Source organism: Ochotona curzoniae, unplaced genomic scaffold (genome assembly GCF_017591425.1).
Source record: "Ochotona curzoniae isolate NIBS_2020 unplaced genomic scaffold, NIBS_Ocur_1.0 contig_2688, whole genome shotgun sequence".
Classification (NCBI taxonomy): Eukaryota; Metazoa; Chordata; class Mammalia; order Lagomorpha; family Ochotonidae; genus Ochotona; species Ochotona curzoniae.
Window position 1 is genome coordinate 218240 of NW_024465553.1, and position 13553 is coordinate 231792.

A 13553-nucleotide genomic window follows, 5' to 3' on the forward strand; every position below is an offset into this window, starting at 1 on the left:
GAGTGCTGCTGCTGGGCCGGGGTCTGAGGATTGAGCAGAAGGGCTGCCCTTCCCCGGGACGAGCACACTGACCCTCTACCTTCTCTCCTTCAGCGGATCCATGTGCAAACTGCCGGTGCAGATGCCAAAACCCCAGAATCTACTTAGAGAGGCCGAACATCAAAGACCTGCTCCTCAACTCAGAAGCCAACATCACCTGCACACTGAAAGGCCTGAAGAACCCTGCAGGGGTCGTCTTCAACTGGTCACCCGACACGGGGAACACGCCTGTGCTGCTTAGTGCCCAGGAGGACTCCTGCGGCTGCTACAGTGTGTCCAGCGTGCTGCCTGGCTGTGCAGAACTCTGGAACCAGGGCACACCGTTCACATGCACTGTCCAACACCCTGAGATAGAGGGCTCACTGACTGACACCATCAGCAAAGACACAGGTGAGCCCACCACACACACCCCCAGACGCTGCCAGCTGCCCCACTACCCTGCCCACCTCCTCCCTACAGCCCTGGACTGAGGCTCTACACACATCCTCAGAGGGACCCGGAGGCCCAGTCCTGTCCTGCACACATCCCTGACACCTCTGTCCCCTCCCAGGGAATGTCATCCCACCCCAGGTGCACCTGCTACCGCCACCATCAGAAGAGCTGGCCCTGAACGCACTGGTGACACTGACCTGCCTGGTGCGCGGCTTCAGCCCCAAGGACGTGCTCATCTACTGGCTGCACCTACACAAGCTGGTCCCCAAGGAAGACTTCATCGTGTTTAAGCCCCTGCCAGAACCCAACCAGAATTCCAGCACCTTCGCCGTGACCAGCCTGCTGCGCGTCTCGGTCGTGGATTGGAACAACGGGGACAACTTCTCCTGCGTGGTGGGCCACGAGGGCCTGCCCAAGAACTTCACCGAGAAGACCATCGACCGTCTGTCGGGTAAACCCACCCACGTCAATGTGTCTGTGGTCGTGGCAGACGTGGAAAGTGTCTGCTACTGAGCCGCCTGCCTGCCCTGCCCTGAATAAACTGTGTGCTGGCCCCAGCAGCCCTGCGGGTCCTTGTGCCTGACTGTCTCCCTCAGGGGCTGCAGCCAAGGGGTGGGGGAGGGAGAGATCACCCCAGGCCAGGAGCTTGTGGGGGCCTCAGGCACCTCACCAAGCCCCCCAGCAAGCTGTGTGAGTGTGAGAGGACAAGAGTGCGTGTGTGAGACAGTAAGTATGAGCTGTGAGTGAGCCTGTGCGGGTGTGCCTGTGGGAGTGTGAACAGCCAGTGTGCGTGTGCCTGTGGGAGTGTGAACCAGCCTCTGGGGTGTGCCTGTGCGGGTGTGAACCAGCCTCTGGGGTGTGCCTGTGGGAGTGCCCTGTGTTTGTTAGAGGGCCAATGTGTGTGTATGTGTGCAGCAGTAAGTATATGAGATACTGAGTGCCAGTGAGTATGCGAGTGTGCCTTGTGAGGGAGTTGAGCATGAGTGTGATTAAGCAAATGTGTCAGTGTGAGCAAACGTATGGATGAGTGTCCTGTGTGAGTGTGTGAGCCTGTGAGAACGTAATTCAGCAATGAGAGAGTGAGCTGCGAGATAAGGGGGGCCTGTGGGAGTGTTCTGTACAGGACAGGACTGACAGTCAGGAGACACACCACATGCCACCCCACATGCCCTACTCTGTGTGTGCCCACGGGAACACGGGCTCCTATCCACATACTCACAGCCCACAGCCTACACTCAGCTCCAGAAAGGTGAGGGGGGCCTCCTTACCCAAATACCCAACAGTCTCACAGGACTGCTCCTGGTCCAGCGAGATGGCCCTGTATATCCAGACAACACAGCCCTACTGACCAATTCTATGCACCATGCCCACACAGCCCCTGCTCCCTGAAAGCCCCCACACTTCAAGCTTCAATCCTGCCACAGCCAAGTGGGAGTCAAACCAGAGGCCGTGGGCAGGGCAGGGGGCCACACCACTCACTCAGGCTCTTTCACAGGCTTGGCCCTGCTTGGAGCCCACAGGGCATCAGGGGAGCAATCCCACGACCCATGCAGGCACACCTGGCACCAGGGCTTCCACAAGAGGGCAGCGGGTACCCTGCACTTGTCCCTGGTGCCTCTGAGGCTCCCCTGGGGATCTGGCTCACTCAGTCTCCTGTCTCAGAGCCGAGGATTGGGGAGCCCCATGCATACCCCTACCACTTTTCTCAAGAAGGTCCAATCACCAAAGGACTCTGGAGGAAAGACAGACCACATGGGGAAGTGTCCCTCAAAGCAGTGACCAGCACCCCATGTAGCTAGGAAATGACCCACAGGAGTAACTCTTGAAAGAGAGGGAACAGGGACAATTAATACATGCAGAGCGAGCAGGAACAACGATGGATCATGAGAGAGTGAACGATGCATGGATGGATGGACGGATGGATGATGGATGGATGGATGGATGGATGGATGGACAGACAGTTTGATGAATGGATGGATAATAGAAGAGTGATAGGTTGGACATGTGCATGGAAGGACAGGTGATGGATGGATAGCTAAGTGGAGGGATGGTGAAATAGAGAGCTGTGGATGATGGATGGATGACAGCTGGATGGGGGTCAGATATGTGGGTGGACTGACTACATGAGGACGGATGGACAGGTAGACAGACGTGAGGATGGATGCACTGAGAGGTGGATGGATGGACAGGCTGTGGGGTGAGAGGAGGCAGGCACGCACAGATGGATGCAAGGATGGTCAGGTGACCAAGGACAGTTCTGTAGCTGGTGAAATGCCAGATGGACAGATGGAAAATAGACTGAGAAATGACAGATAAACAGACATGAGTGATGAACCTCCATAGACCACAAGCTCAGCTCCCATGTAACGGCAGACAGCAACGCCTAGCACCCTGGGCCAGCTGCTCGGCCTGTGCTGTGGCCCTCCTCTGGCCTACCTGGCAACACTTCCTGGGAAATTAGCAGAGGCCTCAGGTCACACACGCAGCCATCACACACTGACTCTCACACTCAGAATCCCAAGGGGTGTCAGATCCTTGCTGGACCAGACCAGACCTCCGGCCACCCACAAGCAAGTGTCAGTGTGCAGCCCTGAGCATGAGGACAAGCCACAGCCGAGGTGTTAGGGACCCCTCTGGTGAATCAGCCAGGATGCTCTCAGCTCCTGTCCTGTCAGGTAGTGATTGCACAACCAGGTATTGAGTACACGGGCCCAGCACCCTGGAGGCCCCGCCTTACATCTTCACACCTGAGAGTTGCCCCTACTGCAACCCTGTGGAACCCGGGGGGGACAGCAAGGCCCAGGCTGGGCAGGACTGGCAGGCCTTCTGTGTCTTGCAGGTGGCTGGGAACCCATCCCCTGGGTGGTGCTGGATCAAGACAGCCTGGAGGAGACCCCCGGAGACAGCCTGTGGCCCACCACCATCACCCTCCTCACCCTCTTCCTGCTGAGCCTGTTCTACAGCACCGCACTCACTGTGACCAGCATCCGGGGCACACCTGGCAGCAAAGAGGGACCCCAGTACTGAGGCACAAATGGGGGTGCCCAAAGCTGGGTGCACACAACCCGAGGATAGCATTTCCTGTTGTCACGACTGACTGACTCTTGGAGTACTCCTGGCAGACACTGAGTGGGCCTGAGCTCAGCGTGGGCATCCCGCAGGGGCAGGACCTGCAGATTCCACTACATCTGCCTTCTGTGGCCAGGACTGGGCAGCAGATCAAGCTGGCAGGAACATCCTGCCTTTGCAGGATGGACGCCGGTTGCCCTTCAAGTGCAGCTCCATAGCCAGAGTGTGGCCTCCAGGAGCAGCCGACCCGCCCCCACTCACCCATGCCCACTCCAATAAAGCCCTCCCTCAACAAACATGCTCGACTCTGGGTGAGGATGGGCCAGGGATGCAGTGGTGCAGCAGACTGGCAGCTGCTGGGCAGCTGCTCAGGGACACGTGAGAAGCACACCTGCTGGGCGAGGCCTGACCTGACCTGCAGGAGGTTCCAGTCCGACAGGAATGCTTCACCAAGGAGTCCTCAGGCACCACGAGGACAACGTAAGGGACCCAGTCCTGGTCAGTGGTCACTGGCCCTGGTCACTGTCGCTGGTCGTGGTTACCCTACTCAGGCTTGCTCCCTAATCCTGGTCCTCTGTCAACAACAAAACTGGTCTAAAATCGCTCCATATTTTTAGTTTCTGACCCTTACATGTATCCCAAGACCTGAGTTTTGATATCAGTTGTTTTAAGTTATTGATTAACTAATTAACTTTTAAGGTTTATTATTTGACTGGAAACAGCAGCTATACAGGGATGACAGAAAGGTCATGGATACACTGGTTCACTCCCCATTTTGCCACAATGGCAGAATATGAACAAATACACAGCCTGGAGCTTCTTCCAGGCTCCATCGCGGCAGGGGCAGATCCCCAAGGCACTGGGCCCTGCTCAGCTGCTTTCACAGGAAATAAGGGTAGCTGGATAGACACTGTAGAGAAGGAGAGCCACTGAAGGGCGCTGACACACAATGCCAGCACTTAGAGGCAGAGAATTAGCCAACTGAGCCATCGTGCAAGCATGAATATTCAGTTTTCACAGTACTAAAAGTGACCTACAGAATTGAGGAATCAATTCCATTTTCCTGAGGGCATCTCAGGGGCATCAGTAACTGCCCTCAACTCCTCCTTGCAGGTCTAGACAGGATGGGCAGGGACTAGGGAGCAGACAGAGGACTGGCCCAGGTCCAGGCTGTGTGAGGTGGACTAGGCCATGTGGTCACCAGGTCAGCGTGGCAGTGTGCCTGGCACAGCAGCACCAAGGCTGTCATGCGGTGTTTCCTGTTTTGCTCTTTCTGCAGAAGCTCCCAGTGACCCACACCTGCCGAAACCCCAGAAACAGCCCTGGGCCGGCTGAGTCATCCCAGACACAGCCCAGGTGTCCCAACCCGAGACCTCTCTGGCACAGTCACACCACACACGCAGGCATGGCCAGTGCTCTGAGGCCTGGGCAGGGGCCAGCACAGCCCTGTGGGGTCAGTGGGGACCCCACGGCAGCAGAAGGCCCTAGCACCCTCAGCCAGGGGCAGACTGGACACAGCCAGCCAGCCAGGCCCTCACAAGGCCAACGGCTCAGCTCTGCCAGGACCAGCCTAGCTTCTGCCAGGGCCTGCTCAGGCAGCCAGGGGTGCCCCAGTCAGTCAACTCAGCCAGGCTGTCTCTGGGGGACAGAACCACAGCACAGAGGTCCAGAGGACCCGGCTGGTCATCACACTTCCACTCTGCACCTCCCATAGTCAGGGCCAGACTGAAGGGCACATCCCTGGCCTGCAGAGACCAACTCCACGGGCTGAACCCAGGACACCAGGAAAGGCCTGCATCCCACATCAGGGCAGTCTGGAAACAGGTGACTGAAAAAGATACCACAGGACGTTACACTGAGCAGGGTCCTTCAGAACAGAGAGGGACCTAATCGTGGCATGGTCCTGGTCACTGAGCCCTGGTCTTGGTCATTGAGCCCTGGTCCTGGTCACTGAGCCCAGGTCCTGGTCCCTCAGTCTAATCCTGGTCCTGGTCACTGAGCCCTGGTCGTGGTCACTGAGCTCTGGTCCTGGTTCTGGTCACTGAGCCCTGGTCCTGGTCCCTGAGCCCTGGTCCTGGTCACTGAGCCCTGGTCTTGGTCTTGATCACTGAGTCATGATCTTGTCACTGAGTACTGGTCCTGGTCCCTGAGTCTGATCCTGGTTCTGGTCACTGAGCTCTGGTCTTGGTCCTGGTCCTAGACCTGGTCACTATGCCCTGATCCTGGTCACTGAACGCTGGCCCTAGTCCCTGGGTCTAATCCTCGTTCTGGTCTCTAAACTCTGTTCTTGGTCCTGGTCACTGAACCCTGGTCTTGGTCCTGGTCACTGGGACCTGGTCTTGGTCCTGGTCCTAGACCTGGTCACGGAGCCCTGGTCCTAGTCAATGAGTCCTCATCCTGATTTTGGTCCTTGAGTAATGGTCCAGCTCACTGAACCTGGTCCTGGTCACTGAGCCCTGATCCTGGTCCTGGTCACTGAGCCTTGGTCTTGGTCTTGGTCTTGGTCACTGAACCCTGGTCTTGGTCCTGGTCACTGAGCCCTGGTACTGGTCCTGGTCACTGAACCTGGTCCTGGTTACTGAGTCTGATCCTGGTCCTGCTCACTGAGCCCTAGACCTGGTCCTAGTCCCTGAACCCTGATGCTGGTCCTAGTCATTAAGCCCTGCTCATAAACACTGAGCCCTGGTCCTGGTCACTGAGCCGTAGACCTGGTCCTGGTCCCGGAAACTGAGCCCTGGTCTTGTCACTGAACCCGGTCCTGATCACTGAACCCTAGCCCTGGTCCCAGTCCTGGACCCTGTCACTGAACCCTGGTCTTGTCACTGAGCCCTGGTCTTGGTCCTGGTCACTGAGCCTCGGTCCTGGTCCCAGTCACTGAGCCCTGGTTTTGATTCTGGTCCTGGTTACTTAACTCATCTTGGCCCTGATCCTGGTCCCAGTCACTGAGCCCTGGTCTTGGTCCTGGTAACTGAGCCCTTGTCATGGTCCCGGTCACTGAGCCCTGGTCTTGTCACTGAGCCCTGGTCTTGGTCCTGGTCACTGAGCCCTTGTCATGGTCCCGGTCACTGAGCCCTGGTCCTGGTCTTGTCACTGAGCCCTGGTCTTGTCACTGAGCCCTGGCCCTGGTCACTGAATCTGGTCCTGATCACTGAGCCCTGGTCTTGGTCCCAGTCCTGGTCCTGGTCACTGAACCTGGTCCTGATCACTGAGCCCATCCTGGTCCTGGTCCTCATCTTCGTCACTGAGTTCTGGTCTTGATTCTGGTTGCTCTGCCTTGGTCCTGGTCCTGGCCCTGTCCTGATCCTGGTCCTGGTCCCAGTCTTGGTCCCGGTCACTTAACCATGATTTTTTAGAGAGACAATACAGCTCCTTTGAATCTGCTCCATTTTGTTGGACTCTGCATCCTTTGCAAACATCCTGACCCCTGAGTTCTAACCATCCTATAAGCTAGTTCTCAGGATACAGGGTGCCTTCCTATGTTCCTACACACACCACAGGAAGTGTCAGTAACTGCCTTCAACTCCTCCTTGCAGGTCTGGACAGGATGGGCAGGGACTAGGGAGCAGACAGAGGACTGGCCCAGGTCCAGGCTGTGTGAGGTGGACTAGGCCATGTGGTCACCAGGTCAGCGTGGCAGTGTGCCTGGCACAGCAGCACCAAGGCTGTCATGCGGTGTTTCCTGTTTTGCTCTTTCTGCAGAAGCTCCCAGTGACCCACACCTGCCGAAACCCCAGAAACAGCCCTGGGCCGGCTGAGTCATCCCAGACACAGCCCAGGTGTCCCAACCCGAGACCTCTCTGGCACAGTCACACCACACACGCAGGCATGGCCAGTGCTCTGAGGCCTGGGCAGGGGCCAGCACAGCCCTGTGGGGTCAGTGGGGACCCCACGGCAGCAGAAGGCCCTAGCACCCTCAGCCAGGGGTAGACTGGACACAGCCAGCCAGCCAGGCCCTCACAAGGCCAACGGCTCAGCTCTGCCAGGACCAGCCTAGCTTCTGCCAGGGCCTGCTCAGGCAGCCAGGGGTGCCCCAGTCAGTCAACTCAGCCAGGCTGTCTCTGGGGGACAGAACCACAGCACAGAGGTCCAGAGGACCCGGCTGGTCATCACACTTCCACTCTGCACCTCCCTTCCCCACAGTCAGGGTCAGACTGAAGGGCACATCCCAGGGGTTTAAGGATCAGTGCACTGGCTGAGTCCAGAACACACTGAGACTAGAGCACCAGAAAAGACATATTCCTCATACCAAGGCAGAGTCTGGAAAGCACAGACTGAGCCTAGATCCCTGCAATTATAGACTTAGCTTAAATCTCTTGGATGATAACTGAGCCTGGGTCCATAGGAGGGATACTGATCCTGGGTCCGTAAAAGGGGAGACTGAGCATGGGTCCCTAGGAGGGAAGATTGACCCCACACTCATAAGAGGACAAAACTGAAAAGAGGAAGAGACAGGAATTAAGACAGACAGAGACAAACAAGGAAAATGACAAGGACAGGACCAAGGGAGAGTCTTGGGACACAGAGACAGAGAAGATCACTTAATGTATAAGCCAGGGGCTTGGGCAGCAAGAAAGGCACCAGATAAGAGCCCACAACCCACATCCTCATCCCAGGCCCAATTGCACTTGCGGGCTCCACTCCTGACCTGGCTTCCAACACAGGCAGACCTGGGGGCAGCAGAGACAGCCCTGTGACCTGATCCCTGCTACCCACAGGGGACTGCACTGACTCCTGTGTGAGCACCGAGGTGAACCAGCAACAAGATATATCTCTCTCCCTCTTCCTCTCTCTCTATCTCTATCTCTGTCTCTGTGTGTGTTTGCCTCCCCTCCCTTACTGACTCACAAATTAAATGCACTAATATATTAATAGACAATGTTGTTCTTACAGAGGGAAAGAGACAAAGAGACATAGACCCAGGACAAATAGTGGCAGGAAGATGGACACCTTACACACTCACCCACCTGCTCACATTCACACACCTGCACACACTGACCCACAATCACACGGGCACTCACATACTCCCCCATGTGTTCACACCCACCTGCTCACATTCACACCCACCTGCTCATACACATTCTTACACACATTCACACTCACACACATGCTCACACTCAGTCACCTGCTCGCACACACCTGCCTACACTCATACATCCACACATTCACACATGCTCACACTCACACACATGCTCACACTCACCCACATGCTCATACTCTCTCATGTACACACTGACCCACAATCACATGTGGCATTCACACACCCACATACATGCTCACACACACGGTGATTCACACACTCACACTCATGCACCCTCCTCCCCTGGGCTCTCACTGAGGCTTGGACCCAGCCACCTTCCAAAGAGCTGACCAACAGGCCCCACCACTCATCGCTGTGACCCCACATGCTAGCTGCCTGCCACCACCTGCAGGCCAGCTCACCCTACTTGAGGACTCCCATGTATAGCTGCACATGCCCCCTGCTCAGGAGTGTCTGGGTCCAGTGCCCAGCCAGGGCCTGACCCAGAGCAGGTCCAAAATGCAGACGTACAGGATAAATGTGCAAATGGACCAACATCTGGGTGCTACCCAGCAAGTGCTGGCTAGAGCTTGGGGGACTGGTCTGCAGTGGGGGTAGAGCACCATGGGGACCTACCATCGCAACCCCCTTCCAGCCTGGACACCAAGGTTGCTGGATACCCACTGGCTCTGCTCAGCTTCTATGCTGGCAATACATGGCACTGGGGACCCACATAGGACCCCAAACAGAGGGCTGATGGGGCAGGAAGGCCTGGGATGCTAGCCCAAGGGACTCAGGCCTGTGGCTGACACAGGCTCCTCAGGAGGAGCTGGGCAACCAGGGCAGTCTGAGGAAGAAAGGGAGGCTGGAGATCCCAGGACCAGGACCTGTGAAGGACTCGGGGGCCATGATGTGTGAGCAGGGGCTGCAGTGAGACTCTCACGGGACCAGAGCAGCCCAGAAGCTGAGGATGGTGTGTGGCATCAGGGTGAGGGGCGACTTGGTCAGCGGGCACCTTGGGCTTTGCTGCGACTGAGTTGAGGAGTAGCAGCTACCATGTAGAGAAGGGATGGGACAGTGGGGGTCCATGGCATTGCAGTGAGAACCCAGGAGCCTTGGGATGGAGTACAGAGATGTAGGGACCTGGCCATCGCCCACCCACCCTCAGGCCAGCTCCCCTGGGCAGTTGCCCACACTGGCCACTCATGTTCGTGGTGCTCAGACCTGCCCCAGGCAGGGCGTGGGGAGGGCACTGGGGAGCCTCCATCCATACAACTGTCAGGCTCATTCACTTCCAATTCAGAACAAGAAGCCCCTCCCATGTTTCTAGAACACAAATTGCTTGTCCCCAGGCCCAGGACCTGGATTCCCACTAGACTCCCCTGGCCTCCTGCGGGTCCTCAGAGCCGCCTTGTCAAGCCTCTTCAGGTCTGCAGCCCACATCTCCCTTCTTGGACCACAGCAAGGCTGGCCACGTCCCTCTGGGTTTGCTGCCTGCAGACTCACAGGTTCAGCACCCAGAGCAGCCCGGGCCCCCAAGTCCTGGGTCCCCCAAACCCTTAGGATGAACAGCTGGACCTCCCCCTTGACATAGGTCCTGAGAGGGGCACTTCAAGCTGGCCTATGGTTTCATTGCCCGTGGGACCCACACGGGACATGCTGGAGTCCTCTGAGAGGGATCTGCTCATGGGAACTGCTACCTTGGGGTTGGAAGCCATGGGTCAAGGCCCTGCCTGTCACACCAGAGCAGGTGTGAGGGTTCAGCTCTCGGTTTCTCCCCAGGGTGCTCATTTTAGGCAAACTTGGCCCTCAAAGACACATGCAAATGCTGTTACACACACACACACACACACACACACACACACACACACACACACACACAAAAACATGTTTCTCAGCTCACAGGGCTGTTTCCGGAAATAGCCACCCATCACCACCTGCAGCCCAGCCCAGCCTTGCCAGGCCTGGCCCCCAGCACAGCACACAACAGCCAGTGTCCCTCATGATGGAGGCTGCAGGGACGCCCCTGGCTCAGGACCACCGGCCACTCCTGACCAAAGGCCTCAGGATGGAGCTGAGTGCTCCTGGTGACCAGGCCCTCCACTCCCTTGTCACAGATGAGGACGCCGAGCCTACAGGGCCAGGCAGCTCCCTGAGTCACTGTGGCCCCAAGCATTATGCCCATCCCCCGTGCCCGTGCTGCCTGAGCCTCCACTGATGCCCCATCCACATCTGCCTTGCTGGCTGGAGGGTCTCTCCCTCCTTCTGACTCCATCTTTCTCTGTCTCACTCTCCCTGTCTTTATCTCTCTCTCTCTCTCTCTCTCTCCACCCAGTTTCTCACTGTCTTGAGCTACTGAGTATGAAGAATCTATCAGCCTGCTCATTGCCAAGGCCCTGACAATCACACATGGGTGAGAGATACCCCTCCTTCTAGAAGGTTCCAGTGAGCACATGAGAGGAACTGAGGCAACAGGAGAGGCCACTTCCCAGCCCTTCCAGACTGATGTCCTGAGAACCACCCTGGCCTTGGCAAGCGTCCTGCCCACCCTACAGGCCTCATCAGGCCATGCAGGCACCATGGAAACAGGGTTGGCAGTGCCCTCAATGGTCACTGAGCCACCAGGCATAGCCATCTGCTCCCTAGCCATGGTGCACAGGCCCAGGAGAGAGCAGAGGCTCAGCCTGCTGGCTGTTTTTGGGCAAGGCCTTGTCCTCACAGGGATCAGGGTGGCCCAGGAGGCCTCCCTCAAAGTCAGGGATGGTACAGCTGCTTTCTGAGCTCCCTGGCCTTGGCCCAGAGTCCCAGGCCCTCCTACTCCACCCAGACCTCATTTGGAGTCCCACGTGGACCCCCAGTGATAGCCCAGCAAGCACAGAAGCTGGGGCAGAGTAAAGCCAGTGGGCGCACATTTGTCCTGTGCCCTCTGTGTCTGGGACCTGCTCTGAGTCAGGCCTCAGACACCCCCGAGCAGGGGACACATGCAGCTACACATGGGACTCACCAGATAGAACGTGGAGGCCACAGTGATGAGTAGCAGGGCCTGTTGCTCAGCTCTTTGGGAGGAGGCTGGTCGTGAGAGCATGAACAGTGAACATGTGGGTGAGTGTGAGTGCATGAACATGTGAGCATGTGGGTGAGTGTGAGCACACGAGTGTGTGAGTATGCAGGTAGATGTGAGTGCCTTAGAATGTGGGCATGTGTGTGAGTGTGAGTGTATGAGTACATGGACACGTGGGTGAGTGTGTGTATAGTGTGTGAGTGTCTTAGTGTGTGAGCATGTGGGTGAGTGAGTGAAAGTGGGTGCCTCACAGGGAGTGTAAGTGTGCGGGGAGTGGGAACTGCAGCATCACTGTGTCCCCAGAATCTGGGAGCCCTTATGTCTCTGTGGGTCTCCCCAGCTGGGTCTTCCCCAGGCACCTCTCACAGAGTGACCGGCTGGGGCCTCCTCCTTGACCCTTTTGCCCTCAACCCCTGTGTGGTCCAGGCATAACCCTACCCTGAGGTGCCTTGGCTCCATGGCAGACCCTGGCCCTGTAGCCGGAGCTTAGGTGCAAGGACTTGAACATGCAGACTGTCCATGCAAAGAGCTGAGCAAACACCTGCATAGGTCTAGTACTGATCTACACACCCAGAGACCTGACACAGCAACACGGAGACACACAGGAACACAAATACACACACTCGGATACACACATCTGTAGACACAGCAACACTCAGACACACACAGGAACACAAATACACACTCAGACACATACACATCTGTAGACACAGCAACACTCAGACACACACAGGAACACACAGGAACACACATATACACACTCAGACACACACAGGAACACACAGGAACACAAATACACACACTCAGACACACACAGGAACACAAATACACACACTCGGATACACACATCTGTAGACACAGCAACACTCAGACACACAGGAACACACTCAGACACACACAGGAACACACAGGAACACAAATACACACACTCAGACACACACACACCCCTGTAGACACAGCAACACTCAGACACACACAGGAACACACATATACACACTCAGACACACACAGGAACACAAATACACACACGCAGAGACCCACAGAGACAGATGAGGATACACTCACACACACATGCACACACTCAGACACAGAGACACCGGGAGCCCATGTGTGTTCATACACAGACAAACACACAGGCACACAGCCACACAAGGGTACATAGTCAAACACACGCACACTCAAATAACACAGACACACACAGGGACACCATATGTGTCCCCACACAGGGATCCCAGAGTTATTCAGACACACACTCACACGCTCAAACACACAGACACATAGACCCCACGTATGTTTACACACAGATACACACACACATCAGATATATTCACATACCCAGGCACACTTATACACACATTCAGACAGACACAAGGAGTCACACACATGGACCCCGTATGTGTCCACACACAGACACACCAAATGCATTCTGACACACATATATACACTCAGATAACACAGACACACAAACATCCAGGCATATCAGACACATTCGCACACTCAAACACATTCACACACCTTCAGATGAACACATGGTGCTATCCACATGAGCCCCTTACGTTGACACACAGACACCCCATGTACGTCAGTCACACATTCACACAGATACTGACATGCAGGGACCCCACGTCCCCCAGTGCCCTCCCAACCTCCTTGCCTCACCCCTGCCCTTCCACCCCGAGTCCTGTGCCTTCCCAAGTTGCTGAGGGATCTGGCCAGTGGCATGCCCAGCAGGGTGGCAAGCCAGGCCTTGGCCTGGGGATGGGGAAACACAGGGCCTGGAAAGATGAAAGACATTTGTTCATTCTACAGGGAGCCCCTTGCACACCTGCACACACACCACATGGGCAGCTCTCACACATCCATGCACATGGCTGCTACACTTGTGTTCACACACAGGTGGTGTGGCTGGGCAAGGCTGCAGCACACAGAGTCAGG